This window comes from Glycine soja, chromosome 1, assembly GCF_004193775.1.
Source record: "Glycine soja cultivar W05 chromosome 1, ASM419377v2, whole genome shotgun sequence".
NCBI lineage: Eukaryota > Viridiplantae > Streptophyta > Magnoliopsida > Fabales > Fabaceae > Glycine > Glycine soja.
The window spans coordinates 27,632,366-27,657,276 of NC_041002.1; the positions used below are offsets into that span (position 1 = coordinate 27,632,366).

The window sequence follows — 24,911 nt, forward strand, 5'->3', positions numbered from 1 at the left end:
TTTGTGATTTTTAGTGTGCAGACAGAATTGTGGTAATCATATTCTTTGGTAATCAATTGAATTTTATCCTTCTTACTTTTTTATGACTGAATAATTAATAGTTTATTCATAATCAAGATTTTTAAATATCATATTTAAGAGACATCAAAAGAAAATTTATTTAATTTACCTTAAATGGTTTCAAATAAAATTTTAATAATAATTTCAAATTTGATAAATTAGCCCTTTTTAGTGTATGCAATAGTAACAACAATAATTAATATTATTATTTTGTAAGTTTTACATTTGCACTAACAAAAACAATTAAATGTTTTCAAATAATTCAATATGTTAAAATTTGATTTTGATTCATTGTTGAAGTTTGAATCATAACCATTGTGATTTTTGGTTCAACAACTTTGATTACATAATTATGTTAACATTAACATTAATGGAAGGAAATAACATGTTATACTCTTCTCTTTTATGTTGATCATTGTATCTAATTTGTCGCTTCTTTTCCTAAAAAATTATGAATAAATTTTGTTGATGAGTGAAAATATCATCATTAATTGACTAATTGCTAGTATTGTTTCCTTAAATAAATCTATTGAAAATTATTTTATTTTTTATAACAATTTTTTATGTAATTATATATATATATATATATGTATATATATGATGCCCCTCTAAAAATGATGCTCTCGACGTTCACTCTCACTACTGTTTTGCTCCACATGGGTTAGGGCCAAATTAGCCCATAGGGCCCAAAAGCATTTAGGGAAAGGGCCAACCCATGGGCTGATCAACTTTTAAAAATTAAAATTTAGAAAATTAAGACAATTTTTTCTTGTGATATAGTACTTGTTGATGTGCCTTAAATCTAAATAATTTAATCTATATTTTTTAATACTTTCTTGCCAAAGTCAAGTTGAAATACTCTGGCGGAGGCCGAGTTGTAGATATTGTAAGTTACATCGAGTTGAAAATGCTTTAATCAAGATAAAATTAAAGATATTCTAGTTGAGACCAAAAGTTGAAAATATTCTCCCTAGCTGAAGTCAATTGAAAGATGCTTTGATTGAGGCTAGTCGAAAAAAGTCTTGGTCAAGGTCAATTGAAAAATGCCTTAGTCGATATTTACTTACCTGAGTTCAACCAAAAGAAACCTTGATCGAGGTCAGCTTAAAAAAGCACTAGCCAAGTTTGGCTGAATTAATAGGCCCTAGTCGAGGTTAGTCGGAATGGGAAAGAAGCTCACATTTAAAAACCACAATATCCTGACTACAATTTGAAAATTACATGTGCTAGAATTATCGGAAAAAGAATTGATTAAAAGGAACAAGAAAAAATTGTGTCGTGATAATATTCACTGCACTGAAAGCAAATTCTGATGGACCTCTTTGGTGCAATCCAATACCTAGTTTGCTCCCCAAGGTTTACACAATGTTGTGTCTGAATTCGTGCACTCGAGGCCAAACACGTTGCAGTCTCACAAACAATGTCTAGTAGAACACAAAATAGGAAGGAAAATTAGAGGATACAAAACATCGCATAAAAATAAATTGGCCTTTAGGGCTCCTCCAACATACATTATTAATAAAAACCTACAACAACTCAATAAAACATAAGAAAATTACTAAAAACTATGTAATTTATGTAATTTACTCTCCTTCTGTTCGACCCTCTTATACTCAATAGTGAAACATTAATCCCACCTAAACGACTCGAGTGACTCTTCATTTCTACATTGCTTCAGATAATTTAGTTCTGCGGTTTCTTCATAAAAGGCCCATCCTTCCACATCTATAGCAATTTATAGTGTTTCACTTCGATATACTTCCTCCTTATTGTCTTGGACAGATGTCTTTTTCCTTTGAATAAGAGAGCATATTCAACCTCTTGTGTAGATGATGTTGATCGATGATTGTTGAAAAAGGCACTACTACAAAATGGAGCTTCTACATCGGTTAAAATAAGGTTTCTACGTCGGGCCCACCACCGTCTTTGTTCCAGGTGACGTTGTATGTCGACAACAACTACGACGGTCACCCTACAACCGTCTTTGTAATGTGAGAAGACAACGTCAGTGTGCAGTCAACAACAGTTGTCATATACATCAAATCAACGACGCACATTATCGTAAACCCGTCGTTGTTTTGGAGCATTTCAACGTCGGTGTATATGACACCCGTCGTTGTTGTTGAGCATTTCAACGTCGGTGTCTATGACACCCATTGTTGTTGTTAAGCATTTCAACGTCGGTGTATATGACACCCGTTGTTGTTTTGGGAAACGTTAACGTCGGCAGTTGAAAGGCACGTCGTAGAAATGTTAGGTCAATAACGACGGGTGTGTTATTGACCGTCGTTGAACTATTTACCCTGTGAACAAAATTTGGGTTAAAACCATTCAAGCAGAAAGCATAATCAAATTAGGAAATTTTCAGCACCTGTGCATCTTCATCAACCATTATACGCTTATAAAAAGAAATTAAATACAAATAAATAACATATAACAAGATCAAAAACACCTAATATTAGATCAATAACAGATAACAAGAAATTAATGTTAGTTCATGGAAAAAGCTTATTTGATATACTTTCTTGTTTTTTTCTCCTATAAAAGGTGTATGGAAAAATTTATTCAAACAAGACCTTTAGTAAATTCAAATATATATATATATATATATATATATATATATATATATATATATATATATATATCCAAAAGGATCTGATGAAACAAATACAATAAAAGCTAAAATATATATCTATTCTAGGCAACAAGACTATGGATGCATGCACTTACCTTTGTCCATGATTGTGGGCTCAAGATCAAAGTGGGAAGGCTCCCATTATATTCCTCATGATTAAATGCAATGGGACCTGCAACACGCACATAGAGTAAACATAAAAATCTAAGGGTCAACTCTTCTGATTTAATGAATCTTCTGATTTCCAAGTTTTCAATAAGTTTAATCAATAAAAAATAGTGTATCAGTAATTGTTTTCCTAACAATCCTCAAAAGTAAAAATTAGTAAACAATCCAAGTTGAAAAGAGAAATGTGATAACAGAAGAAAGGCAAGTAGAACCCCATAATCAAAAGTATTGTAACTTGAACTAAACATTCCCATTTTTTATGTTCTCACCCTTTTTTGTCTCTGAAAATTTTCCATGGTTTTTAATTGGAACTTCTAGTCCTTTTCAACAATAACAATGAATCGGTGACCCTTAGATTAATCTAATGAGTGAAACTCAAGAAATCAAAGTGCTCACTGCTCATTCATTTTCTGTCCCAAAGTAAAATGTCAAACTCTAGCCCGTTCCCTGAGGAACAGCCTTAACTATGTGCATTGCGTGATCCATATGCCATATTACTTCGAACAAAGATACTGTTTTGTATATGATGACAGAAACAAAGTTTGAAGCTAAGGCCTTGATAAAACTATCTAAATTGGTGTATATATTTGTCTCCATTTTACTTTGAACAGAAGATGTTCTGTTTAATAAATTTGGGTCATTAATTACATATAAAAATTGTAGAAGCCGTGACAATTGGAATGTCACCCAACTGCTTTAGCAGTAATTACCTAAGCATCTGACAAACTCCTCAAGAACTCTCTTTAATCATAATTTTCATCCCCTGGTCGCCTTCCCTTGGCATCCCTGCAATCTCTATACCAATACCATATAAAACAGATAGCTTCATAAAAATGATACTATAAACCAAAATATTATTAGACTGAAAAAGTGACACTAACAGTTCATATAATGTATGCCTAGCTGATCAATTCAACAGTTCATGTAAGCCTAGCTGATCAAATTTTAGAAGTAGAACATTTGAGTATAATGTATTAACTTATAGTTCATCAATCCACAAACAAGGAGGAAACACACCTCTTCAATGCTTGTGCTGCTAGTCATTTTGCTGCTAGTGAACTTTAGGAGCGGAATCAACGCAGATGCAATGCAGTAGAAGGGGGTAATGACAATATATTACTACAATTATATCAAATTCAGTAGGTAATACTAAGAACAGAAAAGCACGACGTTTGGCCGCATCACCATTATAGGAATTGTGAATGGTCACTGTATTAGTAGCATATAACTAAAAAAAAAAAAATAGCCGTTGTCTAAAATAACAAAACTATTGTCTCAAATACAGGAAAAAAGAATACTCCGAAGCCATCATTAGCCATTTTTAGTTATTGCTGTCTTTTAAAAAAATGTGGCCCATTTCTTTCGAATTATGGTGATGTTGTCGATGTCCAACGGTGTCTCATCAGCAAACCACTGCAAGTATTCATATTTTAAAGTTAGTACTGCAAATATAAAAATTCAGTTCCAATTGCACTGAAGTTTATGCATACCATGGACCAGTCACTCTTTATGTCGCTGGTTATGATGTTCCACATCCAATGCATTATGTAATATCCATATTCATAACATCCGGTTTGAACGTGACTCTACATATGGAAAAAAATTGAATATCGTATACATTACATAATTACATGACTTAACTAGACAACAATAATGCATGGTACATAGATGACTTACCTTAACTTCAATCCACTTAGGTGCAACTGGCTTAGTTCCAGGAGACAAGGTTGTCTTCAATTTTGTCATTACACTAGTTTTAAAAAAGCACATCAACGCATATAGAACAACATGTTCAATGATGACCATTAAAGAAGGCTTGTAAAAAGTTATATGGTTTGAGAGAACCTATTAATTGTAGCTTTGATATGCATATCAGGTTTCCTATGCAATGAACACAACCAAACCACAACATGTTGCCTAGGACACAAAAGTACGAGCTGCCAATGTGCCCTGCATGTCATGCTCATTAGATACGTATACACCCAAACATCATTTGAAGTATGTTTGTTAAACAACACTTACTGATGGAAGTAAGGTCCAATGTACACCTCTCGGTCAGATTCCTTAAGCCATCTTTCTAGATATTGTTGGCATTCGCTGCGTGTATCCTTTGAACAAACCAACGACTGTGGCTCAAGGAATGCATACATGGAACCTTGACTGAATATCTGACTCCACTCATGCATATACCTATTCACGTGATTTGAAAGTATTGTACTGGATTATGATATAGATTGAATGAGGAACAAATAAATGAAGGATTTCACTTACATTAACCATAATTGTATGACAGATATGTTAAGACTTTTGTCTCCTGCTATTATTTCACTAACATCTGAATATGTTATGAATATCGATGTAGGTGCATCTACAATTCCAAAGCAGCTCCCATCAAAGTTGATTTCAACTGGCTTGTCGTAAATATCGAAATTGTACTTTATCAAGCCATGCAACGGATCATCTGCGTCCATATTTGCCGGCTTTGGCACATGTGCATCCTCGTTGTGCGGAATACTTTCTGGATCCTACATGGTTAATGAAAGTGGGTGAGTATTTGTAGTGTAATCTATGAATGTTTTACTTTAGGTATGTCAAATCAAACATCTTACCTCATCTAATACAGCTTTCACAAGGTGTGTGGGCCAAGCTACAAATGTATCGACGGCCTGCTTCACATATTGTATTTCTGAGGTGGCATAGGGGACCTCAGCCTCAGGATTGATAACTGCTTCTACACTTACCCTGACAACATCATCTGCATATGCCACTGTGTGTATGATTGAATCCCCTTCCATTATTTTCCCCATGGCCACCAACCTTAGTGTACCATCCTTATGTTGCACATATAGTCCCATCAATGGTATGGCATCAGCATGATGTTCTTGTGAAGCCTGGACATTGGTAACAACATTACTTTCCTTAGTGCTGACACGCGCACCTAATTGTTGTATGTTCGGCTGAATTTGGGGTGCCTCTGGGGATCTTTTATGTGAAAACTCTTTCTTAATAGCCTCTTTCAGTGCCATGGTCATTATTTCCAAGCTCTTTTTATTTTCCTCTTCTAGCTAAGCCCTCAATTCTTCCTTAATTTGAGTCCTCAATTCTTCCCTAATCTGACCAGTCATGTCTTCCCTAAGCCTTGCAACAACTTCATCTAATTGTTGTTGGCTGATGGATGTGGACGAGTTGCTGCATGTCCTTGATGCCCTTCCGTAGTACTGAGTAATAGTGACACCTGAGCCCGCTGCACGAACGCGACCCCCATGGTCAGGTCGCCCAATGGCAGTGTTCAGTATGTCTTGCCGACCATGGGGTACAAAGGAACCTTGCGTAACCTGCTCTTCTAAGGAGTCCTACACAAAACAAGTGACACACAAAAACACAACGTGCCGTAATTGTCATTACAAAATAGTTAAACATATGAACACTGCAAATTCATGGCTGAACTTACTATTTTATCTGCTATTTCCTGTGTCGACTCAGATGTCATACTGCCAACAGGCCTGGTCCGAGCAACCTTCCACTTAACATGTCTTTTAATTGGAGATGGGGGGTCATTAAGACTTTTTGGATTATCACTCAACAATGCTTCCTCTTGTATCCTTTTTGTTTTCTCGTCTAACAATTTCTTCTCAAGCAAATCATATCCCCCACGTGAAAGTACGTGAGGGCAGTCGTTGTGTTTTTGAATTGATTGTGCTCGTTTCCTAATACCCTGTAATGTGACACACATAATTGCCATCAAGTTTTTTGAAATCAAAATAATGAAGAAGTTGTACAAATTTTCATTTCAAGTTACGATTGACAGATTAAACTAACCTCCCAGTTTGGTGTGAGCCGGGTTTCTTCAAATTGTTTCCAAGCTTCAGGATCTAGTCCATATTTTGTGACAACATCCTGTGTTTGTTGGCCTTCACTCTTAGCAAACAAAAATTTTGTAGTCAAGGTGGACTTAAATTGGCGCCATCTCGTCGCAACTGTTGACATAACCTTCGTCTTCACCTTTGCAGCTTCTGCGATATCAAACTTTGCCTGCATACATACATTAGCTAAAATAATAACAAAAAGCAGCCAAATGTATATCATTATACAATACTACAAATCAGCAAGTAGTGAATCACATTGATCTGCAAGTTATTGCACAATGTGAAAATGTGTAAAGGTGAAGCCAATTAGGAGGAATATGCTGAACTTCTGAAGGTAGTTGAAGCCAATTATTATCAGACTAGACATCTGCAATACCCTTATTACTATAGCAGAACTGTGGAAGAGAATCCAACTGGCTGTGTTATTTCCTAAGTATTGGAGTTTGATGGATAATAAATGAGATCAAGGAAAGAAGATGGTGGCTGCAGTTGAGAAAGATTTGTTTCTGTTTTTGGAATTTCCTTTTTTCCTTTTCTTTGTTAAGTTTTGGCCTTTCTTCTTGTTTTAGTACACAAAAGAAAAAAAAAGAGCAGTCTAAAGCAGAGAAATATAATGTGTACATTATTTTGTGGCGTAATACAATCAATTTATTCAAATTTCTGGCAGTGTTACTTTAGAATCGAGAACTGAGAAAGTGGTTGTAATTGGATAACATGTAATAAGTACATACACTATTTACTGTAACATATTACTAGTTTTCTTGTCACTTGTCTCTTGGACCAGGGGGTGTGTTTGTTAACTATGGCTACTACCAGTACTGGCATGAGGCCTCCTGTATGCAACAGTGTCGGAAAAGAACACCATGAATGCATTCAGGCCAGTGGAAAACAATTGGCTTTGCTATTTGTAGCACTTTACACAATAGCAGTGGGTGGTGGAGGAATAAAATCCAATGTCTCAGGTTTAAAGATTAAAATAACAATAAGTGCTCTGACTAGCCCCATGGATAAACACCCTTCCTTTGTTATATGCACTTGACCTCTTATCCACTACACATTCTGGCACCTGAACCAAAGTAAATTAATTGAAACCCAAAGAAGAGTAAAATGTCCACTATTTTTTTAAAGACTATACATGTATCCTAATTAATTCTGCTTGAATCGAGTAGAATCGAGTAAGATCATCATAAGCAACAAAGTTAATCCAATTACCTAACACGCATCTTAGCAAATTCAAATTCATGCAGTTTTACTTTTTTGTTGAACTTTGGGTATCTCATTATTCCTTGATCACTAATCAAAAATTAATTTCTCAAAGTACTGATTGAGAAACTTATTTTTTCTAACTTACTTTTTTTCATATGTATGAACATAAAATCAAATCCTAATTACATACTTAAGATTATTTATTAATCATGTTGGTTCCATGCAGTTGTACTTTATTTTATTGTTCAAAACACTGCACTGTCTGCATACTTTTACTGCAAGAAATCAGAATTTTGTATGATAAAGAACATGTTATGTAACTGTGTATGACCAATAAGCTCCAAATAGTACACACTTTTACAGGGGGACAACTATTTATTAAAAAGATGAAAAAACAAAGTCACAAACCAAAAGTCTAGAGTTGATATTAACAATTAAAAAAAGTATACGCAGATTAAATTACACCATTCCTTGAAATACAAAATGTTTTTCCAATTTTAAATATATAACCCCCTTACAAGTTACACCATTCCTTGAACTAATAACAATTTCTTAATTTTAAGAACTAATATTTAAAATTTAAATTTTAAGAACAATAAGTGGTTTGATCCAGGCAGCCACTTCCACCTAGTTTGAAAAGAGATTGTTGTTTTTGAAGGTTTGGAAAGTATAATAAGGTTCTGAAGTGGTTTTCATGATTCAAATATCATACAAGTTTACAGTCGTTCATTCTCAATTTTCATTTTTTAAGTTATCATTTTAAATTAATGGATTTTGAATTTTATTTTTAAGCATGTATTTGTGAAATGTGCATGTGCACTGCATTTGGCATATTCCTCTGCCACAACCCTTTTGTTTCTGATTTATCAATGATATTCACTTGTCTTGATGGGACTTCCTCACCTTTCATTTTGTTCACACTAGTTTAGTTTGTTACCCAAGACAGTACTAAATTGAATAATTGATATTCTTATTCTTATTGAAATAATTTGTTTTTATTTTTTTAAATTTAACTTTGCATTCTCTTAGGAATTTTTGGAACAGTGCTGGCAGTGTTGCTCATGGGGTTTGTAGCATGGGGTTATCAAGCTATTCAACCTCCTGCTTCAAAGATATGTGGATCTCCTAATGGGTCCACTATAACAGCACCCAGAATCAAACTAAGAGATGGAAGGAATTTATCATACAAAGAGCATGGTGTCCCAAAAGATGTAGCCAAGCATAAAATCATCTTTGTCCATGGTTTTGATGCTTGCAGGCATGATGCCTATGTTGCCAAAACACTATCACCTGTAATTGTTCTATATCTTTGAACTTTGTGTTATCTTAATTTGTAATGCTAATTTGCAAGATGTTGCTGAGAAATTAGGGGTCTACATTGTATCTTTTGATAGACCCGGGTATGGGGAAAGTGATCCTGATCCAATTCAAACACTGAAGAGCCTGACATTAGATATAGAAGAACTTGCTGATAAATTGGGATTAGGGCCAAATTCTACGTAATATGTTTTTCTTTGGGTGGCCAGGTTGTTTGGAGGTGCCTTATGTACATCCCTCACAGGTATGATGTATTCAGGTTAAATGTAATTCTGTTTGCTAAAAAAAGATCATTGTTTGGCATGTAAATGTTTGCATCCTCTTGCTTGAATTTGTATTTTAGTGGTGTGACTTATGAGTGATACAAGATCTTTGTTCCTTTACACTTATTATGCAGAATTTTGATCTAGGCTGTCTCCAAACAGAAATTTTGAATGAATATTAACTTTAGGTTTCCTTGGCCATTAGGCTAGTGCAAGTGTAAATATCCTAGGGTTGTGAAATTGTGCTTGTCTAAGATAACAAATCTAATTGGGAGCTCAATTAGCAAAGAATAGAAGAATCATATGAAACCTAGGCTTAAAATGTAGGGTTCTCAAGGACCATACATCTTGATGGATAGAATTTCTCGGAAATGAACTCTTCATATTGTATTCAAAGCTAGATATATAACATATATAGCACTTAATAGAACTGTTTTTGAGTATAAAAAAATTATCTTCCTGGATATTCGAGAGACCGACACTCTGTCCACTCTCTTAATACTAATTGTTTTTTCTGGACCTGTATTGCAGGAGGAAGAAGTAAAAGGTGCAGTTGTTGACTAATTAATATTTATTTACCTTGATAGCCTCATCTAACTAAGTAATATTCATGTTTCAAATAAAAACTGCCCTTGTGCCGTTCTGTACAAATATAGGAGTCTAGGATAGTGATTAACTATTCAAATAAAGGACAAGTATTTGTTGTAAAAGGCAGCAAACACATGTAGACATTATAAAGGACAAGTATTTGTTATCCTCAATTATGTTTTTAACAGAAAAATTGATTCTTAATTCAAATATAGTAATTGGTATGAAGGACTTACTAGAATGTCATTCCACACTATCTCCTTTAGCGTTTCAGGTACGTCTTTCCAATTATTGTGGATAATGGGAACCTTTTCTCGCGCCACTACGCCTTGGTAGCTGTGGAACTTTTCACGCATCGGTCCCGATGCTCTCCCGGTAGCGGGATCCACATAAACTGCCGGTCTGGGCTGATCCACGGATCTTAATGTCAACGTTCTCAGCCGTGTGGTTGTTCTACTCCTCTTCGAAGTGGCCTCTAATTGACCATCGGACTGCGGAGGAGACATCGGATCTGCGGCCATGATCCTGTAAATAAAATACACAATTAATATTACTGATTAGATTTACACATTAAACAAAGAAAATGCGTAATAGTAAAATAATCATTATATTTACACATTAAACAAAGCATTACTTTCGCACTCAGCCTGTAGGAATGTTTTCCCATAGACCTTCATCATGATCTACACGATTTGCATGTCCATCATCCACTTCATCAGCTTCATTCATTGAAGGCAATTGTTTTGAAAAACCAAACATTTGACCAATGTCAAGGGTTGACTCATCATTATGGTAATTCATTCCACTTGGTCTTCCTTGCAGAACCACACACAAACTTGAATTACATGGATCTTGTACATAGAAAACTTGTCTGGCTTGTTCTGCCATAATGAAAGGTTCGTCCATATATGCCACCTTACTAAGGTCTACCAAAGTAAATCCCAATGGATCTTGAAACACACCGGTTGTCCCGTTGACCCACTGACACTTAAAAACAGGCACTCTAAGTGCAGTATAATCAACCTCCCAAATTTCTTGAATGACACCAAAGTAAGACATGGATGCTCGAATGTGGTTGTTGTCCGATGTACTGCAAAAGTGATCCGAATCAGCATCAACACATACCCCACTATTTTGTACGGAACTTTTATCATCTTGGGACTTTGTGTAGAATGAATAATTGTTAATGTCATACCCCTTCCATGTAGGGACATTCAGATTTGGGCCAATGGCTAACAATGTCAGTCTTCTGGAAACACTTTTATCAGCAAATATAGTTTGTCTAAACCAATTTATGAAAGTTTTGTTGTGCTCTTGCAATACCCTCATCATGTTCATTTTGGGGTGAGTATCTCTAACATGTTCATTGTCATAACATTGTATCCACGAGTACCCTTGCCTGCTTTTGGCTGGTCATGCCAGGATGCAGGAACACCGACAGGTTTCAATGAGTCAATGTACTGTGAGGCAAACTCAATGCATTCTTCAGCAACGTATCTTTCCACTATTGAGGCCTCTGGTCGATGTCGATTCTTCGTATAACCCTTTAAGACCTTCATGTACCGCTCAACTGGATACATCCATCTAAAAAACACAGGACCACAAGACCTTATTTCCCTTACCAGATGAACAACTAAGTGTACCATTATGTCAAAAAATGAAGGAGGGAAAAACATCTCCATTTGGCAAAGGACAACGACAACCTCATCTTCCAAAGCATCCAACTGTTTAGGGTGAATAACCTTCACACATATAGCATTAAAAATGAAACACAAGCGACTGATTGCAACACAGACCTTCTCAGGCAATGTTCCGCGGATTGCAACAGGCAAAAGTTGTTGCATTAACACATGACAATCATGCAATTTCAAGCCAACCAACTTAAGCTCATTCACAGACACAAGACTCTTGATGTTTGAAGAGTATCCTTGTGGGACTTTCATAGTACGCAAGCATTCACAAAAACTTCTCTTTTCAGCTGTTGACATTGTGTAACAGGCTGGGGTAGATATGTCCGTCGACCTTTTGAGATAGGATGCAACACCTGACGTATACCCATGTCAACCAAGTCTTGACGACACTTGAAACCATCCTTTGTCTTGCATTTAATGTTTAGGAGGGTCCCAATTAAAGAATCCCAAACATTTTTCTCCACATGCATGACGTCTATACAATGCCTAACATGATGATCAGACCAGTACGGAAGATCAAAGAAAATAGACTTCTTTTTCCACATGTATGAATTGGATGATGGTTTTTTTTTGGGACTTGCCGAACATATTTACGACATCCTTGACCCGCTCATATACTTCATCGCTAGTTAATGGATTTGGCGCAGTTTCATGTTCTTGACTTCCATCGAATGCCTTTTTCAATCGTCGATACGGATGATACTGTTTGAGAAATATTCGATGCCTAGTATAGACAATCTTGTTTCCATGTTTAAGTTGGCGGAAACTTGTATTCTGCTCACATATAGGACATGCGTGATGTCCTTTGAAACCATCCTTTGTCTTGGACCAACTATCATCATACTTAGTATAACATACTTTCGCTTCATGCACAACCACAGAGGGAGATTATAAATGAACAGCAAAACGGGCCACGAGCTATGGTTAGTACTTAAGGTTCCAAATGGGTTCATTCCGTCTGTTGCAAGACCAAGCCTTAAATTTCTAGGCTCGGCCCCAAAGTCAGGATATAGACGATCAATTGCCTTCCATTGCGGACTATCTGCAGGATGTCGCAGCAATCCATCTGATTTTCTGGTATTTGCATGCCATATAAGGTTTTGTGCATCTTCCCCATTAGCAAACAACAGCTTAAACCTTGGTATTATTGGGAGATACCAACACACCTTTGTTGGACGGCGGTTGGCGGCAGATACTAGTACACTAGAATCTCCGTTGGTCGGTCTGTACCTTGAAACCCCACACACAGGGCAGTAATCTAGTTCAACAAATTCATCTATGTACAAAATGCAGTCATTACAATATGCATGGATTTTTTCGTACTGCATCCCAACTGGACATAAAATCTTCTTTGCGTCGTAGTGATTCTTTGGCAAGACGTTATCAGCAAGAAGAATGTTTTTCAACAACATCAGCAACTCACTAAAACTCTTGTCACTCCACCCAAATCGAGCCTTCAAGTTAACCAGAGCTAACACAGCAGACAACTTTGTGAAAGATGTGCAGCCGGAATACAAAGGCATTTTTGAATCAATTTCTATGTTGTCATTCAAGGGTGCATGTGCCTATTCAAACCCCTCTTGCCTAAGATCACGAATCATTTCTTCTATAGGATTTGCAATGTCTGCAATAGCGTCCTCAGCCTGTGACATGTAAGTTGTATCGAGGGATTCCCCATGCCATATCCACTTGGTGTAGCTATGAATAATTCCTTCACAAATAAGATGTGTTCTTATGTCATCAACAGTTTGGCGCCTCCCATTTCCACACTTGACACATGGACAAAAATATTTTCCCCACATAGGTTGTGCATTACTTTGAGCAAACTGCAAGAACTCTTCAACACCATTCTCGTACTCTTCAGTTATACGTGATGCGTTCATCCAACTTCGATCCATGTTACACCTTCTATGTGAAACCTTAGTGGCTTAGGAGTTACTTCACATGCATGAGAAGGTGACAGCACCAATTGCAGTAGAAAACACAGCAGCACTGCACCTTTCGTACAAAACACTGTAGTAAAAAACACAGCAGCAATTGCAGTTAGTTGGAGGGTGATATGATTTGGAGGGTGATATGATTTGGAGGTTGTGAAACTCATGAAAGACAACATAAAAGGTTCTTTTAGCAATTATGCAACCTAAAAGTGAATACAAACTGCAGAAACGAAACCAATGAAATTTAATGACGAAAGTGGTGCAATAACTGTTTTGACAGTTTGGAGACATTGGAGATGTTGGTGATGAAGAAGCCCTGGTGGAGGGTGGCGTTGGAGACGAGGGAAGAGAGGAGGAGCTTCAACTTGGTTTGGTATGTTGTGTTGGGTTGGTAAAATGGTCCATCATCTGTGCAGGCATGTGCGCTGTATATAGGAGCTGCTGCTTCACTTGCAATGGTCACCAAGGTGAAGAGAAAGAGGAGTAGCAAGTGGGATGAAGAGGATTTCAAGTTTAACATCTTTGTCCCTCCCAAAGACTTTTGGCATTAAACAAAAGTTATATGAAACACGAAAGACTTCTGAGATATCCAATAATTTTGATTGTTAAAACTAATATTTTGATTTCACTTAATCATGTATATGAAGCACAAAAGTTTTCTAAGTTTTAATAGAGAAAGAAGTGAGACTAGTCAAAGGAACGGACTAAAGAATCCATGGTCAATTTCGGCGTCTAAAGAATGGACAAGAGGTTCTACTTGCATCAACTCACAATAATTATTTCTAACAGGGTACATGTGTATAAATCATTTAGTAAACTATTATAATAAATTTAAATTAGTAGAAAAAATAAACAAACCTGCAAATAATTAAACAACTTCTTCCCAATGTGATTCTTTGGTGCCTGATTCAGCCTAAAAAAGAATTTAACTTTTGTCAATGAACCACATGTATGACAAAAATGACATTTAATTCTCACAGTATATTACATGGCATGATTAACATCTACAATTGTCAATTGATCAATTATCATTATTGCTATTGTCTTGTTAGACTCATTTGTATTATTATCAGTCTTAAATAATATCTTTGTCGGAAGTTTGCAAATGGATTGCAAGTCATTATTTGCATTATTTATCTGCTACAGGAATGGGACACACAAGATGTATCTGAAATTGCTACCGAGGTTTGTGGCTTTGTCACAATTTTATCTGGGACATTTCTTCTTCACTTTTGATCCTACATTTTTTTAAATTAATGCACATTTGGTCTTCAATAATATTTTTAGAATTTAGCAGTTTACCTACTGTCAACTTTTTAAATGAAAATTATTGGCCTGCCAAGCTTGTGTTGATGTGGAACTCATGTTGTACATGACAGTTTGATAATGTAGCATTGATAATGTGTTGATATGATATTGGTAGTGTTGTGGTTTGTTAATATGTTTGTTGGACTGACATGTTATCTATATATCAATGTCCCATTAATAATTTTTATTAAAGATTAACGAAAAACTAAAAATAAATCAAAATTATTAAATTTTAAAAATGTAAGAATTAAATGTGTAAGAAAAAATTCTAATAGATTAAAATTGTGCTATAAAAAACTATAGGAAATAGAACTAGATTTAAGCCAATTAATTAATTGGATAATACAATAAAGTGCTCAAATCTTATTAGATATTTATACAAAAGCATTTTGATGCTAATAAGGCATGCAAATTAAACTTGTTAATACAGCATTGCACGGAAATATTATAATTATCGATACAAATTAAATATTTAACTCTAAGAGGTTTTGCTGTAGAAGTTAATATATAATAACATATCAAATTTAAGGTTTAGGGTTAATTGAGTTTTATTGATAAAACATGTTTACTAATATACAATAGTTACAATGAATCTAAGTCTGAATATCATACCCAAAGATTAAATGTAATTCCAAAATGATTCAATTTTACAATAAACTGAACAATTTGGATTTTAATTCACGGTTTGGAAAAAGGATGTTCAATTACTCAGAAGAAATAGAATCCGAAGAGCAAGAAGTTCACCATTAAAGAGACTAGCAGATAGAAAAGCCTAGGGTTATAATTTCAATCAAGTAAAATGTTACGTACGCCATTTGATAAGTGTACCAATTCAGTCTAATTTTTGAAAATGTGTATACGGATTGTATCCACAAAGGTTATGTTTGTATCAATCCATTTGTGTAAACCAATTTCTAGGCAAAGGATAATTTGATTTTTTGTATAAGACTGTAGAAATTTAAAGCAAACAATATTGTAAATGACTAAAACAAAGTAAATTTCTGAGAGGCAAACAAGCAAACAGTTTGTGTGCAAAGCTGAGTTTAATGCAGATTTTTGAAAGATGTTGGGTGATTGGCTTTACTAAACTAATTTCGGATACAATACTAATGATTTTTCACCCTTCAATACTAAGTTAAATGTAACTCTAACTCACAAATATATCCTAGTGAAAGGCTAGTCACTTAACTTATTCCTAATTCCTTAGTAAGTTAAACCAAGTGATTTGGATCAAAGAAAGGATTAAAAACGGAGCTAACAAACATCATTCCATCTAGATATGAGTCCATTAGAAGCCTTCATTCAGTTTTTAGTTAGTAGTATAGCATTTTTCAATGACAATCACACTATAGCACATGCATGAGTGATTAAACCATAAATAAGACAATAATATAGGAAAGAAGACAATGACAATAAAACAAAATAACACTAAATAGACACTAGGAATAATTACAATAAAGAGTGTTTAGTGCATCTCCATCAAGGATTTTCTAGCCTCTTATTGTCATCAAAGACATATAAAATGTGAAATTGCAAGCAAAAATGAAGAACTAAGGTGGAAGATGAAGAAAGACAAAGATAGGTGAAGCTTCAACTGCCAACACAAAGCCCTTGGTTAGTATTCCCCTAGGATGAGAGTATTTGTTTTGTCATTTCTGCATAAAGGCCAACTCACTTGGCAAGCAGCGCTCACTTAGCGAATTACAGGAAATTGCAAAATCTTCTCTTGGTAGAACGAACAATTCACTTTGCGAGCATGAGTTCATTGAGCGAATTAAAAAAAAGGAGATTCAACTCCATTTGCTTAGATCTCAATGACAGGATACAAGTCAAGGAGACTATGCTAAGATTGTCACGATAAACAAATCGGGGGGGTTGTAATAGGAAGGTCAAGTTCATGCAGAAGAGACTGTATCCAAGAATTTCTAATGTAGTGTTGGCCATATTTCAATTTTCAGCCCTACGTTTGACCAAGCAACAAAGGCTGTTTATTTGTCCACCTAGAAACCATGGGACTTGAAACAACCGCTTAAGTAGCCCATGCTGAAGGGTTCCTAGCAGATACACTACAGAATACATTTGACCACTTTCCAATGACCTAGTAGTCGAGAGAGAAATTGACATATTTTGTTCACACTAGGTAGTTTCACCAATGATGGACCTATAGAGGTGAGGCTTTTTCTTCAAATCAGGTCGAAATTGTTAGAGTTTACACTTTGCAGCCTTTAGGCTTAGGGGTGAAGGTACCTTTAGCTGAGGACATATTAGCTTTGTCCAAAAATGTCTCTAATATATATTCCTTAAGATAGAAAAATACAATCATTTTCGAGATACATGACTTCCATACCCAAGAAGAAGTCCAAAGTATCCCAGTATTTGAGTGCAAATATGGAGCTTAGTTTGGTTATATACTGTTGAATCAGATCATGAGAATTTCCAGTAATGCCTTAAAAGCTAATATTTGAAGTGGAGAGAGACAGTGTATATACTTTGTAAACTACTAATGAGTATAATATTTGGATAAAAGTTATTTTTAAAGTTTGTTTGAGTAAATGTTCTACATTTCAAACAATACACATGCCTTTAGTTATAACTTCAAAATAACTTTTATGGAATAAAAATGAAAAATCAATAAGAAAACAAGGGAAAAAAGCAATTAAAAATGAAACATTTAACCCGCTTCTAACAATATTTTTGTACATGTCTTCTAAATCATACTTATAAAATATCACAAATATTTATGTGTGTTCTACATAGAGCCAAATTAAGTAATATAATAATCAAACCCACATTTGTATATTTTAGGTCAATTGTTAACTTATTTAGTAGATAAAAAAATACGAATTTAATTAGCATGCACTCACAGAACAAAGAAAATCTGGGTTTTTAAAGGATGAAAAAAAATATTTGACAGAAATCAAAACCGAAATTCACTCATTTTAACATAGAAAAAAAAACAATGATTTCATATTTAAGAGGAATAGAAAAAACAAAGAAAATTGTTTACAAGAATCAAAATCAAAATTCGCTATATTTGTAGTTCTATAAATTGCCACTTCTTCTTTTCTTTTCTTTTCTATTATATTATTTTCTTATTTCACCCTATCCAATGGCCATTTCAAGTTTCAACCAAGGGCTCCAACTCTTTCGGGTTCTATTGCATGATACCCAGGAAGCAGTCCAAATATGAAGGTAGTAAACCTTTAAAACCACGCCCTGTGTGCCTCTTTCATGGTCATCTAATGCCTTATGTAGCTTGCATGCAAGCAGTTTGCTAGCAGTCTCAAAGCCCAGTGCCTAAGCCCTATAAACTTCTTCAACAAGAAATCCATTTAGGAATGCATCATCAAGTTGTTGAATTGTCAACTTATCAGTGACAACAAGAGTGATCATGATCTTAATTAATTTTACACTTTTCTTTTTCTTTTTCTTCTCCTAATTAATTTTGTTTGATCCTAAAAAATGAAAGATAAATACAAAAGATTTATAATAATTTACTCAACATGTTCAACTACCTTAATTAGACGCTCCTATTACATTATTAATTAATAGCTGCATTAACTCTATCTTTAAGAATAAGGACAAAACAATCACTCTTAACATTTAAAGGCAGGAGTAACAAGATATTTGTCAAGAGATTTTGTACCTTTGCAGAAGGATAGATATGCTTCAACTGCTTTTCCTTGAGATTTATGATTCTGCTAATATCTGCAGCTAATACCTCTGACTGATGTATATCTGCGACACCAAGAATTAAGAAAAGATATCAGAGTTAATCCATCATCCTCTTGAGAAGCCAACACAACATCTGTTCATCTTTAAACACATATCATATATGCATATACAGATTGTGCTCCATGTTAATTTCGTGCTAAATATCATACCAAAGTATCAAATAGAGCGAGATATATATTCATCGAATGAAACCAGATGAAGATTGATTGAAATTTGAACGTACATCTATCTGATATTTGTTGAAAAGCAGCCAAAATATGGTACCGATGCAGAGATATCTTTGAAATGGAAGAAGAGAGGGTAGCTGATGCAGAGATATCTTTGAAATGGAAGAAGAGAGGGTAGCTGGTATACCTAGCTAGCTTCATATTCTTAACTTATAGTAGGTGCTAGCCAAGAAAGAGACTAGCAATTAGCAGAATGGGGTCTTATTAATATTAATTAAGTGTCCTCCTGCGTGGTCTCACTGAACTTTTGTCAACGGTATTGTTAAACTTGGAATGGAATGGAATTAGTCATCAAGTTCATAACTCTCAACCCGGTTTCTTCGAAACATGCAACTCTTCCCTGCCCCACATTTTCTTCTTCCCTTCCCTATATATACATCAAAAAATTTCTTACATTAAAACCCATTCAAGCTTATTTTTCAGTTTCTCTCCTTCTAACCCTCATAAGATACTATCTTTTTTCTCAACCAAGGTAGTGTTAGCGTTTGCAACTCAATTTATGGCCATCTCTGTAATTTTTCCAATTAAAGAGCACATTACATTTTGATCTCTCACAAAAGACACAGACAAAAGATCATATGCATAGAAATATATATAATTAAGGAAATGAAAAAAAGCCTTAGTTATATAATTACATAAAATTAAGCATATATAGTATTTGCCTTTGTGTCTAGTTATATATATGAATGTTCTTATATAATTTACTTCCACATGCTAATTACTTTACATTAACAGGTCCTATATGTCTCCTGCAATGGCACTAAATGAGCAAAAGGGCAACAATGATATCCCAGAAAGTCAATATCAGAAAGGAGTGAAACACTTGTCAGAAGAAAGGTCATCTTAATGCGGTGCCTAAGAAGTACATACTTCCTGTTTCTGAAAGACCCACCAAGAGTAGTGTGGAGGATTCAAATGTTGTGAAGCAAAATCTTCAATTACCCATCATTAATTTTTCCGAATTGGTTGGTCCAAATAGGCCCCAAGTCCTTCGATCCCTAGCCAATGCTTGTCAAGAGTATGGATTTTTCCAGGTAAGACTTTAGTGCATGGACTGAGGACGGATTCTCCTTTGTTTGTTATTCCTTCTGGTTCGAGTAATAATAACCATCACAATTCTCTCCATGTTTTGTTTGATGTTGATTTTTTTTTGGAGAAAACAAAGAGGGGAACGAGCAACAATTTGAAGGTTGTACATTCAGGAACTAAAGAATTCAAAATAGGTAGTAATAAGAGGGATTTGTTTTTGGGATTTTCTGAGCACCAAGAGCGGCTACACAAGAAGCTTGCACTTGAGGAGGGAAGGATATTTGCAGCTAATGAACAACTTTCTTAACTATTTGACCTTCAGATTTGACTGTTTCTTTTTGCTAATATGTAAAATAAAATAGTATAAGCCAATGGCTTATGGACATGGTCTTTTTTACCCCTAACAATCTTAGAAGTAAATATAGACAATGTTTTTACGCCATAGCCTTATACTATTGTGATTTGCATATTAGCAAAAACAAACAGTAAAGTCTGAAGGACAAATAGTTAACAAAGTTGTTCATTAGCTACAAATATCCTTCCATCCTCAAGTGCAAGCTTCTTGCGTAGCCGCTCTTGGTGCTCAGAAAATCCCAAAAACAAATCCCTCTTATTACTACCTATTTTGAATTCTTTAGTTCCTGAATGTACAACCTTCAAGTTGTTGCTCGTTCCCCTCTTTGTTTTATGCCAAAAAGAAAATCAAAGTGAAACAAAACATAGAGAGAAATGTCATCGTTATTATTACTTGAACCACAACGAATAACATCTAAACAAGTCATTTTGATCTTAGAATGTGAAAACTCTGGATATTTATGGAGAACATGGGGTATGGAGGCACGTAAGGATGTCAATACCACACGTCATTTTCTCCAAGTCAAGGGCGCTTGATTAATTGCTATAGGAAAAAAGCATACATCTGGTATATTGTTTGGTTTGCAGCTGTTTGGACCATTTGGCAATTCAAATAGCTTTACTATAATGTCATTAGATTTCCCCTTGTACTTGGTCTTTGCATTTGTTTGGTGAAATCAGGATCAGCAGGGACTTTGTTTTTTCTCAAACTAAAAAAGAAAATTTGTCTATTTTGTGGTGCGCTCTGAGATCTTTGTTCTGACTTTATATGTGGATCATAATTCATAAATAATGGTCATATGGGAATTAAAAAAATATGACCTATGACTAAAGGCTTTGCCTAAAATCCTTATACCCAAATTTAAAGCCCTTCAAGCTAAATCCATACAACTGATTTATACATGTGCAACCTCTTGGAGGGGCCCATTGTTACAACGAAACACAATGATGATGAACAATACAAATGGCAGATAATTTTATTGAGGAATTATCACACCAGCAGATACAACCAAATGTGGAGGACAAATGGAGTTGGAAGATAAATCAAAGTGGATATTATTCAACAAAAAGTGGTTATGATTTGATATGGGGAGAACATATGGCAGCTGAGCAGAATTCAGACTTCGTGGACTTATGGAAGCTTAAAATTCCAGCTAAAGCACAGGTGTTTGCTTGGAGATGTATAAGGGACAGACTTCCGACAAAGATGAATCTAACAAGGCGACAAGTGGTGGTCAATGACTTGATGTGCCCACTATGTGGAGAGGTAGAGGAGGAGGCTGCTCACTTATTCTTTAACTGCCGCAATATCCTACCCATATGGTGGGAGTCTTTACCTTGGATGGGCTTATCAACAGCAGTACCCCAAAGTCGTAAGGATCACTACTTGCAGCATGTGCCCGAATTTGCAGACGGAAAGAAACTTATAAGTTGGAGGTGTTGGTGGATTGCAATGACATGGACAACTTGGAAGCTTAGAAACAGAATAGTATTCCAAAATGCCATTTTTGATGGAAGAAAATTGATGGAAGATGTAATCTTAACTCTTTGGACATGGCTTAAAACCATGGACAAGGACTTTGCAATTCACTTCAATCAATGGTCTTCTAACCTCAAGGAAGCGTTTAGGAATTAGGTGGGAGGGCAGATAATGAATTTTTGTAATAATTCCACGAGTTTGTAGTTTGGTTATGTACTAGAAATCAGCTGCACAATATGGAATCATTTGTATCCTTAGTACCTCTGGTACTTCTAATATATAATATATCTATTTTTGCTGAGCAAAAAAAAGTATGTTTGGGAGTCTAAAGCTGGAGTTCTTTCACTGTCACCAGGGATAACACTGGTCAGGTTCTTGGCAGGGGTACTAAGATCACTCTCTACCTCAAGGAAGATCAGCTTGAGTACCTTGAGGAGCGCCGCTTGAAGGATTTGATCAAGAAGCATTCTGAGTTCATTAGTAGTTACCAACTTGCTGGTCTCTCTCCTATTACATTACATTTGAGTAATAGCAACCCCCACCAATGACTAGTTAGGACCATGACCTTATGCGGTTGAAGATTGGCTGGCATAGAGCCACTAACCTTTGATGTTTTTTGCACACAGGGCCATTCTACTTTGCCTCCTGCACAGGGCCACTAACTATCATAACTCACCATTTCACCAACTATATGTGGGGTTCTCTTATTCTACTCTCACATCCTATTTTCCTCTTTAGAATCCCCCACAATGTCCTGGAATTCCTACACACTCAAATTCCAAAATAGGTACTTTTTGTTTTAAAAAAATAAAAAATAAAAATTGAACCTTGTTAGGAGTAGGGTACTTGGGAGTCTTTATTTCCCTTCCTATGTTATTCCTTATTAATTGTCATAAATTTTTTTTATGGAACTAATAAATTACAAAAATTATATTGAATAGAGACTAGAGAGCAACATTTTCTGATGGAAAATACAATATTCTTGTAATGTAAAGCCAAAGTTTGTGAGATAAGGTAGAATAAGGCACTCAAACACACATGGCACAAATGACTGAAAGCAATAAATTAAATAAATGTAGCACACTAGCACGTGATAAGAAAAGGTAACAATAATTCTCAAAAGAAAATGTACCTACAAATTGGAAATACAAATCGTAAAGAATACAGAACCTCAAAAAAAGGCAAGCAGAGAGTGATTCAAGGCACGAAGTGAAAACAGGGGAACCATCGGGCTAACGAATCAAGAAAAACCCCACCAGTACTATTACAGTTTCTGCATTATGCCTAAGTAGTGATGGTGATGATGCATATCCTGAACATGTACTATTACAGTTTCTGCATTATGCTTAAGTAGTTTTTTTTATATAACTTTATCCCCGTTTATTTATCATATTTTAATGATTTTTACACATTAGGTTGACTGGATTGGGCAGAAAAATCAAATAGATGCTGGTGAAAGTCTATATCTTCTTTCCATTAGTGGCAGTAGTAAAAAATTTGACAAAAGTTTTCATCTTTTCATAAACAAAGAAAAAATATATCAATATCACATAGGTTCTGCATATATATCATCCATATATATAGTCTCTTGATAGATTTAATGGAGACTGGAGATTATTTCCTAGGCTGCTATTAATGAAGTCAATGTCCACGAGTGCTAAATGCATTTTATCATGTGATACATGAACATGGTATTTACTAATAATTTCTACAATATCACCAATGAACTTCTGATTAGCAAGGATGTGGAACTTTATGAGATAATAAATTGAATGCCTGATCCTGTCTTTAATAATGATTGAACATATGAAGTTAAATGGTTGCTTTTGGTTCAATTTTTTACATTTTTGTTCTCTGTATGTATTCCAGTCACACATGCGCACACATTTGTTTTGGAAATTATTGAAGTATATATTATTTTTCCTTTTAGAAAATAATACTTGTGAAGTATGCACAACATGTGGACCATTTAGAAAATAATACTAGTGAAAGTATGGGGTTGTGGGCTCAATATGTAGGTTGTGTACTAGTGTATAAGTATGTGGAGATAACATATTTTTTTTCCGTATTGACCAGGATGAATTGTCTAGCATAACGAATCAACTTCTACAGGGTTATTCCCCGATGATTCATAAAGAATCTATTATTTACTGTCATGCTAAATTCCTAGCCAGTGTACTCTTTTAAACTCAAGACTAGTTTTTCCAGCATTTGAACACAATATCATCTTAATTACTCAAACAACCTATGAATGCCAATACAGATAGTGTGGGATGTGTAAAATTACACTGCTCATGATTTTTTTATGCTCTCTTATGATTTTCATAATAAATACTTTCTCCTTTTAATTTTTTAATCAATATCCTAAGGACACTGATTAACAAGACCTTTACTAATACTATATGCCAGATAAGTACAAGGGACATGTCTTCTATGCATGATCTAAAGTAAAAAACAAATAATTGAAGAATTTATGGACTTTTCTTTACAGGGAAAACCTGATTTGGGGCTGGTCCAGGCTAGATGGTCCTTTGTGAACAAGGATGAGAATCTACTCACAAGGCTCCAGAACATCAATTTGTGCTTTAATTTTGAGGTGGAACAACAAGTTAATGGCTACTTTCATTTTGTAAAAGTCAATAAGCTTACCATATAACTATGTGATTGGATAACAATGTAAAAACCATTTACACTATAAGTGCATACACTATTTAGTATTTACTATTTACTCAATCAAGTTTAATTTCTATGCACAGTCAATGTAAAAATTTTACATGGTCAATCAATCATAAATTATGGTTTGCTCTTTTAAGATAATTATTATAGAAGTCTTTCAAACTTATCATACTATCAAAACGCATACACTACTTACCCAGTCTTTGTATTATTAAATGTATAGTTTTCTGAATTCTTATTTGCTTTTATCCTATGCAGATATCAGTCTGGAAGAAGACAAATTTCATATTTGTGTTCTTCCTATTGAGGAAACTTATACTAGTTTGGTGGAATACTTGAAAAAAAAACGCCTAATTTCAAAAAGAAAACTT

At 34.9% G+C, this 24,911-nt stretch overlaps 1 pseudogene; it reads left to right on the forward strand.

Moving 5' to 3' along the window:
- Positions 1-7,531: 7,531 nt before the first annotated feature.
- LOC114420588 lies at positions 7,532-10,059 on the forward strand (annotated as a pseudogene).
- Positions 10,060-24,911: the final 14,852 nt, after the last annotated feature.